The following is a 17,304-nucleotide window of genomic DNA, read 5'->3' on the forward strand; positions in this document are numbered from 1 at the left end:
AAAATGGTTTTGAGTTTGGATTAGAGTTAGATTAATATAAAGGATTAAAAGAGTTAAGTTTAGGCATAGGTTAACTGGTTAAGGTTTAGGCGTAGAATTAACTGGTTGGGATTTAGGCGTAGAATTAACTGGTTAGGTTCCAGGATTAAGGTATTGATTAAAGGTTAGGATAATGGTTTAAGATTAGAATTAAGGTCATGTTGGGGCCTCTGTGGCTCTGGCTCTGGCTCTGAGTTTAGCCCCTAGTGGGAGACTCTAGGATGACATCCTTTAAATTCTGGTTCTCTTCAGTAGGTGGAGTTGGATAAATAACTGAGTCATACTCACTCTGCTCAGTGCCCAGTCGGGGTTGGAACATCAGTTTTCATCCTTCTGTTGGTTTTGGAGAGAGAGAAAGGCCACCTGCCTTACGTGAAGCTCCAAACCTCAAAGCTCAAAAAGTCCTCCACTGGGGAATGATGGAGCTCCCTAAAAGTTCCTGTGCCCATACACATGTGACTCCAGAAACTTCTGAGCAATGCTCTGTGTCCTTACACATAAGACATGCTTTATTGTTACAACAGACTCATCTTGGATTTCTCCATGGATTGATCTAAAGAGCTGATTCTCATGGGGCAGGTGTAGTCTGTGTGTACACTCCTTACTCATGGTTTTGCTTTGGGTTTGGGTGTATATTATAAAAGGATCTTAATTAAGAACTCCCCTCTTAGGATGGTAAATATCCTATAATTTTAAGTTTGGGTGGCTTATATGCAGAGATATTTTAAGAAAAGTGATGTTAAGAAACAATCCTGTGCATTACAGGAAGTGTGTCTCCTGGTAAAGAGTCTATGAGAAACATGTCAAACTTGTTTAAATTGAATAATTGTGACCTAAAACAAGTCAAACTATTAGAGTGAATTAGGTAGGACCCATCTATATGAATTATTTATCAATTGGTTAATAGTCTCATGGATTTATCTGTAAAGTACGTGTTAAGTTTCTATTTATTCAGTTCGGGTGGTTTTAATTATTATCTCTTCCTTAGTGTGCCAGTAGGGGTAGTGTTTGTCTGACAAACTAATATAAATTGGTACTCAATCATTCAATTAATAAATAAATAAATAATTAAATAATTAAAAATCTTAAATTAGAGAAATTCCTCTGGGTGATATTTTTTTCTGATCGTTTGGATTTATTTTGCAGATAAGAGTAATTTGACTAGACTTGTTTTATAAACCAATCACATCATCCTTTAGGAGTAATGGACCAATCAGTGGTACGGTCTCTTTATTAAGTTAAAACACTTTATAGTAATACTGTAAAAATTATTATTATATAAAATTTAATCAAATGTTGATAGATTAAGTAGGGTCATCCTTACTAAATAATCAATTTATTAGTTAATTATTCCACTGAAATTATCTGTTAATTAAATTTAGCTAAAAATGATAAAACTGATATATTCTTAATTTTCTGTGATAACATAATGAGGAAACAGAGTCAGGAGGAGAGAGACCTGTGAGTCAAACCCTCCCCGCCCGGACCGGGCTGGACTCTGTCTCCCCTTTACTCCCTCACTGAAGTGAGGGAAAGAGGAAGAAGAGAAGAGGGATTTTTATATATTAAATACTTTACATATGAGTTGGGATATTTATAGTAATATTTATTTATATAATTGTAGAGATTTCAATATAATAATTGTAATTATTTTGTGTGATTTCCTCTAGGATTTGTTTTTAAAGGTTGACCTCAGGTAAGTCTGGACTAGTGTCTGATATTCTAGAAAGATGATTTTCCATCTTTTCAGGTTTGAGGGCAGAGCTCAGATCTGGGTTTGTTCTGCCTCCTGCTGTGAATACAATCTGCTGGTTCTGATCTTTGCTCCCGGCTTTTCTTGTGGTTTAGAGAGTGTCGTTTGTCAGTTAGACTGGGTTTGTTTTGTGGTTGGGGTCTTGGACTGGTTCTTTTCTCCTTTATTAATAAGCCCATCCAGTTCCCGTCCTTGTGTTGATTCTTTTTGGCTGCAGAGCAAACGTTTTGGGAGGGGTAGGCAAATCGGTTTCAAAAAGAGAGCCGTTCGTCGATGTGGCTCTGGCTGGGTTGAGTTGAAAAATATCACCGATGACTCCCCTGCTTAGTCAGAGCGACTGGGCAGTTTGAACTAGGAGCCAAGGCAATGCCTGGCCACGCTGCGTCGCTCGGTACTCTCCATTCTCACCTATCCCCTTTGCCTGTTGGCTTTTGATATGAGTTGGTTTTAATATGAACGTTATTTTGTTTTGGGATATTGTTCCTTTAAAAACTGGTTTAAGTTTTGTTATGATATTTTAAATCTTTCATTGTAAGTGCTTTCTGTTTTTGTTTTCTGTATTGATATTTCATGATTTATTGCTTCTCATTCCATTGTTTGAATTATTGGTTGTTTGATTTTGACGGAGTTGGTTGGACTATTATTTCTATAGTGCTATTTTAATTTCCCTAATTTTACATTATGGAACACATCATCAGTAGTGGACCTCCCAGGATCATCGGGTGTTTCGGCCATCATCACTAGACACCCTCTCCCGAGAAGGCCCATGCAGTGATCAAGCCAGGGTGTGTCCAACTAAGTTTTATTATAATCTAATTCTAAGATAATTTAGAAAAGGATTCACGGTTTTGTTAAGGATCAACTGGTTAGTATTAGAATTAATATTGAGATAAAATGGTTTGGGTTTGGATTAGGTTAAGATTAATATAAAGGATTAAAGGTTAGAGTTTAGGCATGGGGTTAACTGGTTAGGTTTAAGTAGAATTAACTGGTTAGAGTTTAGCGTAGAATTAACTGGTTAGGTTTAGAGTTAAGGTATTGATTAAGGTTAGGATAATGGTTAAGATTAGATTAAGGTCATGTTGAGGCCTCTGGCTCTGGCTCTGGCTCTGAGTTTCAGCCCCTAGTGGAGACTCTGGGGATGACATCCTTTAAATTCTGGTTCTCTTCAGTAGGTGGAGTTGGATAAATAACTCAAGTCATACTCACTCTGCTCAGTGCCCAGTCGGGGAGTTGGAACATCGGTTTCATCCTTCTGTTGGTTTTGGAGAAAGGCCACCAGCCGTGAAGCTCCAAACCTCAGAAGCTCAAAAGTCATCCACTGGGAATGATGGAGCTCCCTAAAAAGTTCGTAGCCCGCCACACACATACGACTCCAGGAAACTTCTGAGCAATGCTCTGTGTCACTTACACCTGGGCATGCTTTAGTATTATTTTAACAGACTCATCTTGGATTTCTCCATGGATTGATCTAAAGGCTGATTCTCTGTGGGGCAGGTGTAGTCTGTGTATGCCTCCTTACTCATAGTTTTTGCTGAGTTTGGAATTGTATATTATAAAGGATCTTAATTAAAGAGAACTCCCTCTTAGAGATGGTAAATATCCTATAAATTTAAGTTTGGGTAGCTTATATGCAGAGATATTTTAAGAAAAGTGATGTTAAGGAAACAATCATAATGCATTGCAGGAGAAGTGTGTCTCCTGGTAAAAAGTCTATAGAAACATGTCAAACTTGTTTAAAATTGAATAATTGTGACCTAAAACAAGTCAAACTATTAGAGTGAATTAGGTAGGACCCATCTCATATGAATTATTTATCCAGTGGTTAATAGTCTCCTTGGATTTATCCTGTGAAGTACATTAAGTTTCCTATTTATTCAGTTCGGAGTGGTTTTAATTATTATCTCTTCCTTAGTGTGCCAGTAGGGGTAGTGTTTGTCTGACAAACTAATATAGATGGTACTCAATCATTCAATTAATAAATAAATAAATAATTAAATAGTCAAAAATCTTAAATTAGAGAAATTCCTCTGGGTGATATTTTTCTGATCGTTTTGGATTATTTTGCAGATAAGAGGAAAGTAATTTGACTAGACTTGTTTTATAAACCAAATCATCATCCTTTAGGAGTAATGGACCAAATCCAGTAGACACGGTCTCTTTATTAAGTTAAAACACCTTTGTAATGTCTGTAAAAATTATTTATTATCATAAGAATTTAATCCAAATGTTAGAGTAGATTAAGTAGGGTCCATCTTACTAAATAATCAATTTATTAGTTAGGTATTCCACTAATTATCTGTTAATTAAAATTTAGCTGTTAAAAATGATAAAACAGTATATTCTTAATTTTCTGTGATAACATAATGAGGAAACAGAGTCAGGGAGAGAGACCTGTACGGGTCAAACCCTCCCCGCCGGACCGGGCTGGACTCTGTCTCCCCTTTCGCCCTCACTGAAGTGAGGAAGAGAGGAAGAGGGATTTTTATATATTAAATACTTTACATATGAGTTGGGATATTTATAGTAATATTTATTTATATAATTGTAAGAGATTTCAATATAATAATTGTAATTATTTGTGATTTCCTCTAGGATTTGTTTTTAAAGGTTGACCTCAGGTAAGTCTGGATAGTGTCTGATATTCTAGAAGATGATTTTCCATCTTTTTCAGGTTTGAGGCAGAGCTCAGGTCTGGGTTTGTTCTGCCTCCTGCTGAATGCAATCTGCTGGTTCTGATCTTTGCTCAGCTTTTCTTGTGGTTTTTAGAAGTGTCGTTGTCAGTTAGGCTGGGTTTTGTTTTTGTTGGATTTGGGTCCTTGGACTGGTTCTTTTCTCCTTTGTATCGCCCATCAGTTCACGTCCTTGTCTTTGATTCTTTGGCTGCGAAACCAGAAGCGTTTTGGGAGGGGTAGAGCAAATCGGTTTTCAAAGAGAGCCGTTCGTCCGATGGCTCTGGCTGGGTTAGGGTTAGAAAAAATATCTCGATGACTCCCACTGCTTCGTCCGACGACTGGGCAGTTTGAACTAGGGGGAGCCAAGGCAATGCACTGGCCCACGCACGTCATCGAGTACTCTCCATTCTCCACCTATCCCTTTTGCATGAAATAGCTTTTGATATGAGTTGGTTTTTTTAATATGAGCGTTATTTTTGTTTTGGGATATTGTTCCTTTAAAAACTGGTTTAAGTTTTGTTGATATTTTAAATCTTTCATTGTAAGTGCTTTCTGTTTTGTTTTCTGTATTGATATTTCATGATTTATTGCTTCTCATTCCATTGTTTGAATTATTGGTTGTTTGATTTTGACGGAGTTGGTTGGACTATTATTTCTAGATACTATTTTAATTTCCTAATTTTACATTATGGAACACATCATCAGTAGTGGACCTCAGGATCATCAGGTGTTTCGGCCATCATCACTAGAACACCTCTCCCGGGGAAGGCCCACCAGCGGTCAAGCCCCAGGGTGTGTCCAACTAAGTTTATTATAATCTAATTCTAAGATAATTTAGAAAAGGATTCACCGGTTTTGTTAAGGATCAACTGGTTAGTATTAGAATTAATATTAAGGATAAAATATGGTTTGGGTTTGGATTAAGTTAAGATTAATATAAAGGATTAAAAGGTTGGAGTTTAGGCATGGGGTTAACTGGTTAGGTTTAGGCGTAGAATTAACTGGTTAGGTTTAAGGCGTAAGAATTAACTGGTTAGGTTTAGAGTTAAGGTATTGATTAAGGTTAGGATAATGGTTAAGATTAGAATTAAGGTCATGTTGAGGCCTCTGGCTCTGGCTCTGGCTCTGGTTTCAGCCCCTAGTGGAGACTCTGGGGAATGACATCCTTTAAATTCTGGTTCTCTTCAGTAGGTGGAGTTGGATAAAATGCTGAGTCATACTCACTCTGCTCAGTGCCCAGTCGGGGTTGGAACATCGGTTCATGTTCTGTTGGTTTTGGAGAAAGGCCACACGCCGTGGCTCAAACCTCAAAGCTCAAAAAGTCCTCCACTGGGAATATTCAGAGCTCTAAAAAGTTCCTGTGCCGCCACACCGCCGACTCCCAGGAAACTTCTGAGCAATGCTCTGTGTCACTTACCGCAAGACATGCTTTAGTATTGTTACAACAGACTCATCTTGGATTTCTCCATGGATTGATCTAAGGGAGCTGATTCTCTGTGGGGCAGGTGTAGTCTGTGTGTACACTCATACTCATGGTTTTGCTGGGTTTGGAATTGTATATTATAAAGGATCTTAATTAAGAGAACTCCACTCTTAGAGGATGGTAAATATCCTATAATTTTAAGTTTGGGTGGCTTATATGCAGGAATATTTTAAGAAAAGAAGTGATGTTAAGAAACAATCCATAATGCATTGCAGGAGAAGTGTGTCTCCTGGTAAAGGAGTCTATGAGAAACATGTCAAACTTGTTTAAAATTGAATAATTGTGACCTAAAACAAGTCAAACTATTAGAGTGAATTAGGTAGGACCCATCTATGGTGTTATCCAATTAGTTAATAGTCTCCTTGGATTTATCTGTGAAATACATTAAGTTTCTATTTATTCAGTTCAGGTAGTTTTTAATTATTATCTCTTCCTTAGTGTGCCAGTAGGGGTGAAGTGTTTGTCTGACAAACTAATATAAATTGGTACTCAATCATTCCAATTAATAAATAAATAAATAATTAAATAATTAAAAATCTTAAATTAGAGAATTCCTCTGGGTGATATTTTTCTGATCGTTTTTGGATTTTATTTTGCAGATAAGGAGAGTAATTTGACTAGACTTGTTTTATAAGCCAATCCCATCATCCTTTAGGGTAATGGACCAATCAGTAGACACGGTCTCTTTATTAAGTTAAAACACCTTTGTAATGTCTGTAAAAATTATTTATTATCATAAGAATTTAATCCAAATGTTAGAGTAGATTAAGTAGGGTCCATCCTTACTAAACAGTAATCAATTTATTGGTTAATTAATCCCTGAAATTATCTGTTAATTAAATTTAGCTGTTAAAAATGATAAAACTGATATATTCTTAATTTTCTGTGATAACATAATGAGGGAAACAGAGTCAGGAGAGAGACCTGTACTGGTCAAACCCTCCCCGCCCGGACGGGCACAACGGACTCTGTCTCCCCCTTTACTCCCTCACTGAAGTGAGGGGAAAGGGAGAGAGAGAGGAGAGAAGAGGGATTTTTATATATTAAATACTTTACATATGAGTTGGGATATTTATGGTAATATTTTATTATATAATTGTAGAGATTTCATGCAATAATTGTAATTGTTTGTGATTTCCTCTAGGATTTTGTTTTTAAAAGGTTGACCTCAGGTAGGAGTCTGGATGAGTGTCTGATATTCTAGAAGATGATTTTCCATCTTTTTTCCAGGTTTGAGGGCAGAGCTCAGATCTGGAGTTTATTCTACCTCCTGCTGTGAATACAATCTGCTGGTTCTGATCTTTGCTCGGCTTTTCTTGTGGTTTAAGTGTCGTTGTCAGTTAGACTGGGTTTTGTTTTGTGGATTTGGGGTCTTTTGGACTGGTTCTTTTCCTTTGTGTAGCCCACATCAGTTCCGATCCTTGTGTTGATTCTTTGGCTGCAGAGAGCAAACGTTTTGGGAGGGTAGGCCGTCGGTTTTCAAAGAAGAGCCGTTCGTCCGATGGCTCTGGCTGGGTTAGGTTAGAAAAATATCTCGATGACTCCTGCGCCGTCCGACGACTGGGCAGTTTGAACTAGGGAGCCAAAAGGCAATGCACTGGCCGCACGTCCGCCCGATGCTCTCCGGCTACTCACCTATCCCTTTGCCTGAAATGGCTTTTGATATGAGTTGGTTTTTAATATGAACGTTATTTTTGTTTTGGGATATTGTTCCTTTAAAAAAACTGGTTTAAGTTTTATTTGATATTTGAAATCTTTCATTATAAGTGCTTTCTGTTTTTGTTTTCTGTATTGATATTTCATGATTTATTACTTCTCATTCCATTATTTGAATTATTAGTTTGTTTGATTTTGGCCAGGTTGGTTGGACTATTTCTATAGATACTATTTTGTTCCTAATTTTACATTATGGAACACATCATCAGTAGTGGACCTCAGGATCATCGGTGTTTGGCCATCATCACTAGACACCCTCTCCCGAGAAAGGCCGCCAAGTGATTGATCAAGCCCCAGGAGTGTGTCCAACTAAGTTTTATTATAATCTAATTCTAAAGATAATTTAGAAAAGGATTCACCAGTTTTATTAAGGATCAACAGTTAGTATTAAGTGTATTAAGGATAAAATGGTTTGGGTTTGGATTAGAGTTAAGATTAATATAAAGGATTAAAGGTTAGGTTTAGGCATGGGGTTAACTGGTTAGGTTTGGCGTAGAATTAACTGGTTAGGTTTAGGCGTAAATTGCTGGTTAGGTTTAGAGTTAAGGTATTGATTAAGGTTAGGATAATGGTTAAGATTAGAATTAAAGGTCATGTTGAGGCCTCTGGCTCTGGCTCTGAGTTTCAGCCCCTAATTGAGACTCTGGGGATGACATCCTTTAAATTCTGGTTCTCTTCAGTAGGTGGAGTTGGATAAATAACTGAGTCATACTCACTCTGCTCAGTGCCCAGTCAGGGGGTTTGGAACATGGGGTTTCATCCTTCTGTTGGTTTTGGAGAAGGCCACACGCCGTGAAGCTCAAACCTCAAAGCTCAAAAAAGTCCTCCACTGGGAATGATGGAGCTCCTAAAGGATTCTGTGCCCCATACACATACTGACTCCAGGAAACTTCTGAGCAATGCTCTGCTGTGTCACTTACACCATAAGACATGCTTTAGTATTGTTTACAACAGACTCATCTTGGATTTCTCCATGGATTGATCTAAAGAGCTGATTCTCTGTGGGGCAGGTGTAGTCTGTGTGTACACTCCTTACTCATGGTTTTTGCTGAGTTTGGGTGTATATTATAAAAGGATCTTAATTAAACTCCCCTCAGGATGTAAATATCCTATAATTTTAAGTTTGGGTGGCTTATATGCAGAGATATTTTAAGAAAAAGTGATGTTAAAACAATCTAATGCATTGCAGGAGAAGTGTGTCTCCTGGTAAAAGTCTATGAGAAACATGTCAAACTTGTTTTAAAATTGAATAATTGTGACCTAAAACAAGTCAAACTATTGAGTAAAATTAGTGGGACCCATCTATGTGAATTATTTATCAATTGGTTAATAGTCTCCTTGGATTTATCTGTAAAAGTACATTAAGTTTCCTATTTATTCAGTTGAATTAGTTTTTAATTATTATCTCTTCCTTAATTGTGCCAGTAGGGGTAGTGTTTGTCTGACAAACTAATATAAATTGGTAACAATCATTCAATTAATAAATAAATAAATAATTAGAAAATAATTAAAAATCTTAAATTAGAAATTCTCTAGGTGATATTTTTCTGATCGTTTTGGATTTATTTTGCAGATAAAGAGGAGAGTAATTTGACTAGACTTGTTTTATAAGCCAATCCCATCATCCTTTGAGTAATGGACCAATCAGTGAACACAGTCTCTTTATTAGATTAAACACCTTTGTAATGTCTGTAAAATTATTTATTATCATAAGAATTTAATCAAATATTGAAACTAGATTAAATAGGGTCATCCCTTACTAAATAATCAATTTATTAGTTGAGTATTCCACTGAAATTATCTGTTAATTAAATTTAGCTGTTAAAAATGATAAAACTGATATATTCTTAATTTTCTGTGATAACATAATGGGGAAACAGAGTCAAAGGGAGAGAGAGACCTGTGCAGGTCAAGCCCTCCCCCACTTGGACCGGGCTGGACTCTCTCCCCTTTACTCCCTCACCCAAGTGAGAAAGGAAGGAAGAGGATTTTATATATTAAATACTTTACATGAGTTGGGATATTTATAGTAATATTTATTTATATAATTGTAAGAGATTTCAATATAATAATTGTAATTATTTTGTGATTTCCTCTAGGATTTGTTTTAAAGGTTGACCTCAGGTAAGTCTGGATGGTATCTGATATTGAAGATGATTTTCCATCTTTTTTTCAGGTTTGAGGGCAGAGCTCAAGATCTGGGTTTGTTCTCCTCCTGCTGTGAATACAATCTGCTGGTTCTGATCTTTGCTCGCTTCTTGTGGTTTAGAAGTGTAGTTGTCAGTTAGACTGGGTTTTGTTTGTGGATTTGGGGTCCTTGGACTGGTTCTTTTCTCCTTTGTCTTCGCCCATCAGTTCACGTCCTTGTGTTTGATTCTTTGGCTGCGAAACAGTGCAGGAGGGTAGGCAAATCGGTTTCAAAGAGGCCGCCGTCCGATGGCTCTGGCTGGGTCGAGGTTAGAAAAAATATCACGATGACTCCCCCTGCTTCGTCCGACGACTGGGCAGTTTGAACTAGGAGCCAAGGCAATGCACTAGCCATACGTCATCAGTACTCTCCATTCTCACCTATCCCCTTTGCCTGAAATGGCTTTTGATATGAGTTGGTTTTTTTTTAATATAGGCGTTATTTTGTTTTAGGATATTGTTCCTTTAAAAAAAACTGAACTTTTAAAAGTTTTGTTGATATTTTAAATCTTTCATTGTAAGTGCTTTCTGTTTTGTTTTCTGTATTGATATTTCATGATTTATTGCTTCTCATTCCATTGTTTGAATTATTGGTTGTTTGATTTTGACGGAGTTGGTTGGACTATTATTTCTATAGATACTATTTTAATTCCTAATTTTACATTATGGAACACATCATCAGTGAGTGGACCTCAGGATCATGGGTGTTCGGCCATCATCACTGAACACCCTCTCGAGAAGGCCCATGGTATTGATCAACCCAGAGATTGTGTCCAACTAAGTTTATTATAATCTAATTCTAAGATAATTTAGAAAAGTTACGGTTTTGTTAAGGATCAACTGGTTAGTATTAGAATTAATATTAAGGATAAAATGGTTTGGGTTTGGATTAGGTTAGATTAATATAAAGGATTAAAAGGTTAGGTTTGAGCATGGGGTTAACTGGTTAGGTTTAGGCGTAGAATTAACTGGTTAGGTTTAGGCAGTAGAATTAACTGGTTAGGTTTAGAGTTAAGGTATTGATTAAAGGTTAGGATAATGGTTAAGATTAGAATTAGTCATGTTGAGGCCTCTGGCTCTGGCTCTGGCTCTGAGTTTTCAGCCCTAGTGGAGACTCTGGGGATGACATCCTTTAAATTCTAGGTTCTCTTCAGTAGGTGAGTTGGACAAATAACTGAGTCCTTACTCACTCTGCTCAGTGCCCAGTCGGGGTTAGGAACATGGTTTCATCCTTCCTGGTAGTTTTGGAGAAAGGCCACACGCCGTGAAGCTCAAACCTCAAAGCTCAAAAAAGTCCTCCACTGGGAATGATGGAGCTCCTAAAAGTTCCTGTGCCCCATACACCGCACGACTCCAGGAAACTTCTGAGCAATGCTCTGTGTCACTTACACACATAAGACATGCTTTAGTATTGTTACAACAGACTCATCTTGGATTTCTCCATGGATTGATCTAAGAAGCTGATTCTCTGTGGGGCAGGTGTAGTCTGTGTGTACACTCCTTACTCATGGTTTTGCTGAGTTTGGGTGTATATTATAAAAGGATCGCAATTGAAGACTCCCTCTTAGGATGGTAAATATCCTATAATTTTAAGTTTGGGTGGCTTATATGCAGAGATATTTTAAGAAAAGTGATGTTAAAACAATCCCATAATGCATTGCAGGAGAAGTGTCCTGGTAAAAGAGTCTATGAGAAACATGTCAAACTTGTTTAAAATTGAATAATTGTGACCCTAAAACAAGTCAGAGCTAGAGTGAATTAGGTAGGACCCATCTATGAATTATTTATCCAATTGGTTAATAGATCTCCTTAGATTTATCTGTGAAATGCATTAAGTTTCTATTTATTCGGTTCGAATTGGTTTTTAATTATTATCTCTTCCTTAGTGTGCAGTAGGGGTAGTGTTTGTCTGACAAACTAATATAAATTGGTACTCAATCATTCCAATTAATAAATAAATAAATAATTAAATAATTAAAATCTTAAATTAAGAAATTCCTCTGGGTGATATTTTCTGATCGTTTTGGATTTATTTTGCAGATAAGAGGAAGTAATTTGACTAGACTTGTTTTATAAACCAATCCCATCATCCTTTAGGAGTAATGGACCAATCAGTAGACAACGGTCTCTTTATTAAGTTAAAACACAGCACAACAATGTCTGTAAAAATTATTTTATTATCATAAGATTTAATCCAAATGTTAGAGTAGATTAAGTAGGGTCCATCCCCTTACTAAATAATCCAATTTATTAGTTAATTATTCCACTGAAATTATCTGTTAATTAAATTTAGCTGTTAAAAATGATAAAACTGATATATTCTTAATTTTCTGTGATAACATAATGAGGAAACAGGAGTCGAGGGAGAGAGACCTGTACGGGTCAAACCCTCCCCCGCTTGAGGACCGGGCTGTGAACTCTGTCTCCCCCTTTACTCCTCACTGAAGTGAGGAAAAGAGGAAAGAAGAGGGATTTTTATATATTAAATACTTTACATATGAGTTGGGATATTTATAGTAATATTTATTTATATAATTGTAAAAATTTCAATATAATAATTGTAATTATTTGTGATTTCCTCTAGGATTTGTTTTTAAAGGTTGACCTCAGGTAAGTCTGGATAGTGTCTGATATTCTGAAGATGATTGCCATCTTTTCAGGTTTGAGAACGGAAACTCAGATCACAGGTTTATTCTGCACTCCTGCTGTGAATACAATCTGCTGGTTCTGATCTTTGCTCCTTTTCTTGTGGTTTAGAAGTGTAGATTGTCAGTTAGACTGGGTTTGTTTTGTGGTTGGGGTCCTTGGACTGGTTCTTTTCTCTTTGTGTAGCCCATCAGTTCACGTCCTTGTGTTGATTCTTTGGCTGCAGAAACAAGCGTTTGGAGAAATTAGGCAAATCGGTTTCAAGAGAGCCGTTCGTCGATGGCTCTGGCTGGGTTAGGGTTAGAAAAATATCACCGATGAGCTCCCCCTGCTTCGTCGGCGACTGGGCAGTTGAACTGGGAGCCAAGGTAATGCACTGGCCACATACGTCATCGATACTCTCCATTCTCACCTATCCCACCCCCGCACAAAATGGCTTTTGATATGAGTTGGTTTTTAATATGAGCGTTATTTTGTTTGGGATATTGTTCCTTTAAAAAACTGGTTTAAGTTTTGTTGATATTTTAAATCTTTCATTGTAAGTGCTTTCTGTTTTGTTTTCTGTATTGATATTTCATGATTTATTGCTTCTCATTCCATTGTTTGAATTATTGGTTGTTTGATTTTGTGAGTTAGTTGGACTATTATTTCTATAGATACTATTTTAATTTCCCTAATTTTACATTATGGAACACATCATCAGTAGTGGACCTCAGGATCATCGGGTGTTTGTGTCATCACTAGACACCCTCTCCCGAGAAGGCCCATGTGTCCAGTCAAGCCCAGAATTGTCAACTAAGTTTTATTATAATCTAATTCTAAGATAATTTAGAAAAGGATTCACGGTTTTGTTAAGGATCAACTAGTTAGTATTAGAATTAATATTAAGGATAAAATGGTTTGGGTTTGGATTAGAGTTAGATTAATATAAAGGATTAAAAGGTTAGGTTTAGGCATAGGGGTTAACTGGTTAGGTTTTGGGCGTAAATTAACTGGTTAGGTTTAGGCGTAGAATTAACTGGTTAGGTTTAGAGTTAAATTATTGATTAAGGTTAGGATAATGGTTAAGATTAGAATTAAGGTCATGTTGAGGCCTCTGGCTCTGGCTCTGAGTTTCAGCCCTAGTGGAGACTCTGGGGATGACATCCTTTAAATTCTGGTTCTCTTCAGTAGGTGGAGTTGGATAAATAACTGAGTCATATACTCTGCTCAGTGCCCAGTCAGAGGGTTGGGGAACATGATTTCATCCTTCTGTTGGTTTTGGAGAAAGGCCACCTGCCGTGGCTCAAACCTCAGCTCAAAAGTCCTCCACTGGGAATGATGGAGCTCCTAAAAGTTCTGTGCCCCATACACCGCACGACTCAGGAAACTTCACAGGCAATGCTCTGTGTCACTTACACCGCAAGACATGCTTTAGTATTGAACACAACAGACTCATCTTGGATTTCTCCATGGATTGATCTAAAGAGCTGATTCTCTGTGGGGCAGGTGTAGTCTGTGTGTACACTCCTTGCTCATGGTTTTGCTGAGTTTGGAATTGTATATTATAAAAGGATCTTAGTGAAGACTCCCTCTTAGGATGGTAAATATCTATAATTTTAAGTTTGGGTAGCTTATATGCAGAGATATTTTAAGAGAAAAGTGATGTTAAGGAAACAATCCCATAATGCATTGCAGGAGAAGTGTGTCTCCTGGTAAAGAGTCTATGAAAACAATGTCAAACTTGTTTAAAATTGAATAATTGTAGACCTAAAACAAGTCAAACTATTAGAGTGAATTAGGTAGGACCCATCTATGAATTATTGTCAATTGGTTAATAGTCTCCTTGGTTATCTGTGAAGTACATTAAGTTTCTATTTATTCAGTTCGGAGTGGTTTTAATTATTATCTCTTCCTTAGTGTGCCAGTAGGGGTAGTGTTTGTCTGACAAACTAGTATAAATTGGTACTCAATCATTCATTAATAAATAAATAAATAATTAAATAATTAAAAATCTTAAATTAGAAATTCCTCTGGGTGATATTTTTCTGATCGTTTTGGATTTATTTTGCAGATAAGAGGAGAGAGTAATTTGACTAGACTTGTTTTATAAACCAATCCCATCATCCTTTAGGAGTAATGGACCAATCAGTAGACACGGTCTCTTTATTAAGTTAAAACACCTTTGTAATGTCTGTAAAATTATTTATTATCGTAAAATTTAATCCAAATGTTAGAGTAGATTAAGTAGGGTCCATCCTTGCTAAATAATCAATTTATTGGTTAATTATTCCACTGAAATTATCTGTTAATTAAATTTGTGTTAAAATGATAAAACTGATATATTCTTGGTACTACTAGCCGATAACATAATGAAACAGAGGTGAGGAGAGAGACCTGTACGGGTCAAACCCTCCCCGCCGGACCGGGCTGTGGACTCTGTCTCCCCTTTACTCCTCACTGAAGTGAGGAAAGAGGAAGAGAGGGATTTTTATATATTAAATACTTTACATATGAGTTGGGATATTTATAGTAATATTTATTTATATAGTGAGATTTCAATATAATAATTGTGGTATTTTGTGATTTCCTCTAGGATTTGTTTTTAAAGGTTGACCTCAGGTAAGTCTGGATAGTGTCTGATATTCTAGAAGATGATTTTCCATCTTTTCAGGTTTGAGGCAGAGCTCAGATCTGGGTTGTTCTGCCTCCTGCTGTGAATACAATCTGTGGTTCTGATCTTTGCTCCCGGCTTTTCTTGTGGTTTAAGTGTGGTTTGTCAGTTAGACTGGGTTTGTTTGTGGATTTAGGGTCCTTGGACTGGTTCTTTTCTCCTTTGTATCCTTCCCATCAGTTCCGTCCTTGTGTTGATTCTTTGGCTGCGCAGAGAGCAAGCGTTTTTGGGAGGAGGTAGGCGTCGGTTTTTTTCCAAAGAGAGCCGTTCGTCCGATGGCTCTGGCTGGGTCGGGTTAAGAAAAATATCTCGACCAGCTCCCCCTGCTTCGTCCGACAGCTGGGCAGTTTGAACTAAGGGAGCCAAAGGCAATGCACTGGCCACCCTTGCGTCATCAGTACTCTCCATTCTCACCTATCCCCTTTGCCTGAAATGGCTTTTGATATGAGTTGGTTTTTAATATGAGCGTTATTTTGTTTTGGGATATTGTTCCTTTAAAAACTGGTTTAAGTTTTGTTGATATTTTTAAATCTTTCATTGTAAGTGCTTTCTGTTTTTTGTTTCTGTATTGATATTTCATGATTTATTGCTTCTCATTCCATTGTTTGAATTATTGGTTGTTTGATTTTGACGGAGTTGGTTGGACTATTATTTCTATAGATACTATTTTAATTTCCTAATTTTTACATTATGGAACACATCATCAGTAGTGGACCTCAGGATCATCAGGTGTTTCGGCCATCATCACTAGACACCTCTCGAGGAGAAGGCCCGCCGTAGTGATCCAAACCCCAGGGTGTGTCCAGCTAAGTTTATTATAGTCTAATTCTAAGATAATTTAGAAAAGGATTCACAATGATTTTATTAAGGATCAACTGGTTAGTATTAGAATTAATATTAAGGATAAAATGGTTTGGGTTTGGATTAGAGTTAAGATTAATATAAAGGATTAAAAGGTAGGTTTAGGCATGGGGTTAACTGGTTAGGTTTAGGCGTAGAATTAACTGGTTAGGTTTAGGCGTAGAATTAACTGGTTAGGTTTAGAGTTAAGGTATTGATTAGGTTAGGATAATAGTTGGAATTAGAATTAAGGTCATGTTGAGGCCTCTGTGGCTCTGGCTCTGGCTCTGGTTTCAGCCCCTAGTGGAGACTCTGGGGATGACATCCTTCTAAATTCTGGTTCTCTTCCAGTCAGGTGGAGTTGGATAAATAACTGAGTCATACTCACTCTGCTCAGTGCCCAGTCGGGAGTTGGAACATCGGTTTCATCCTTCTGTTGGTTTTTGGAGAAAGGCCACACGCATGACTCAAGCCTCAAAGCTCAAAAAAGTCCTCCACTACAGAATGATGGAGCTCCTAAAAAGTTCCTGCCCCCATACACACTTTGACTCCAGGAAACTTCTGAGCAATGCTCTGTGTCACTTACACCGCAAGACATGCTTTAGTATTATTTAACAGACTCATCTTGGATTTCTCCATGGATTGATCTAAAGAGCTGATTCTCTGTGGGGCAGGTGTAGTCTGTGTGTGCACTCCTTACTCATGGTTTTGCTGAGTTTGGAATTGTATATTATAAAAGGATCTTAATTAAAGAACTCCCTCTTAGGATGGTAAAATATCCTATAATTTTAAGTTTGGGTGGCTTATATATGCAGAGATATTTTAAGAAAAGTGATGTTAAAGGAAACAATCCCATAATGCATTGGGGAGAAGTGTCTCCTGGTAAAAAGTCTATGACTTATGTCAAACTTGTTTAAAATTGAATAATTGTGACCTAAAACAAGTCCAAACTATTAGAGTGAATTAGGTAGGACCCATCTATATGAATTATTTATCAATTGGTTAATAGTCTCCCTTGGATTTATCTGTGAAGTACATTAAGTTTCTATTTATTCAGTTCGGAGTGGTTTTAATTATTATCTCTTCCTTAGTGTGCCAGTAGGGGTAGTGTTTGTCTGACAAACTAATATAAATTAGTACTCAATCATTCAATTAATAAATAAATAAATAATTAAATAATTAAAAATCTTAAATTAGAAATTCCTCTGGGTGATATTTTTCTGATAGTTTTGGAATTTATTTTGCAGATAAGAGAAATGGTGACTAGACTTGTTTTATAAACCAAATCCCATCATCCTTTAGGAGTAATGGA

The sequence above is a fragment of the Hippoglossus stenolepis genome, chromosome 22 (assembly GCF_022539355.2).
Source record: "Hippoglossus stenolepis isolate QCI-W04-F060 chromosome 22, HSTE1.2, whole genome shotgun sequence".
Taxonomy (NCBI): Eukaryota; Metazoa; Chordata; class Actinopteri; order Pleuronectiformes; family Pleuronectidae; genus Hippoglossus; species Hippoglossus stenolepis.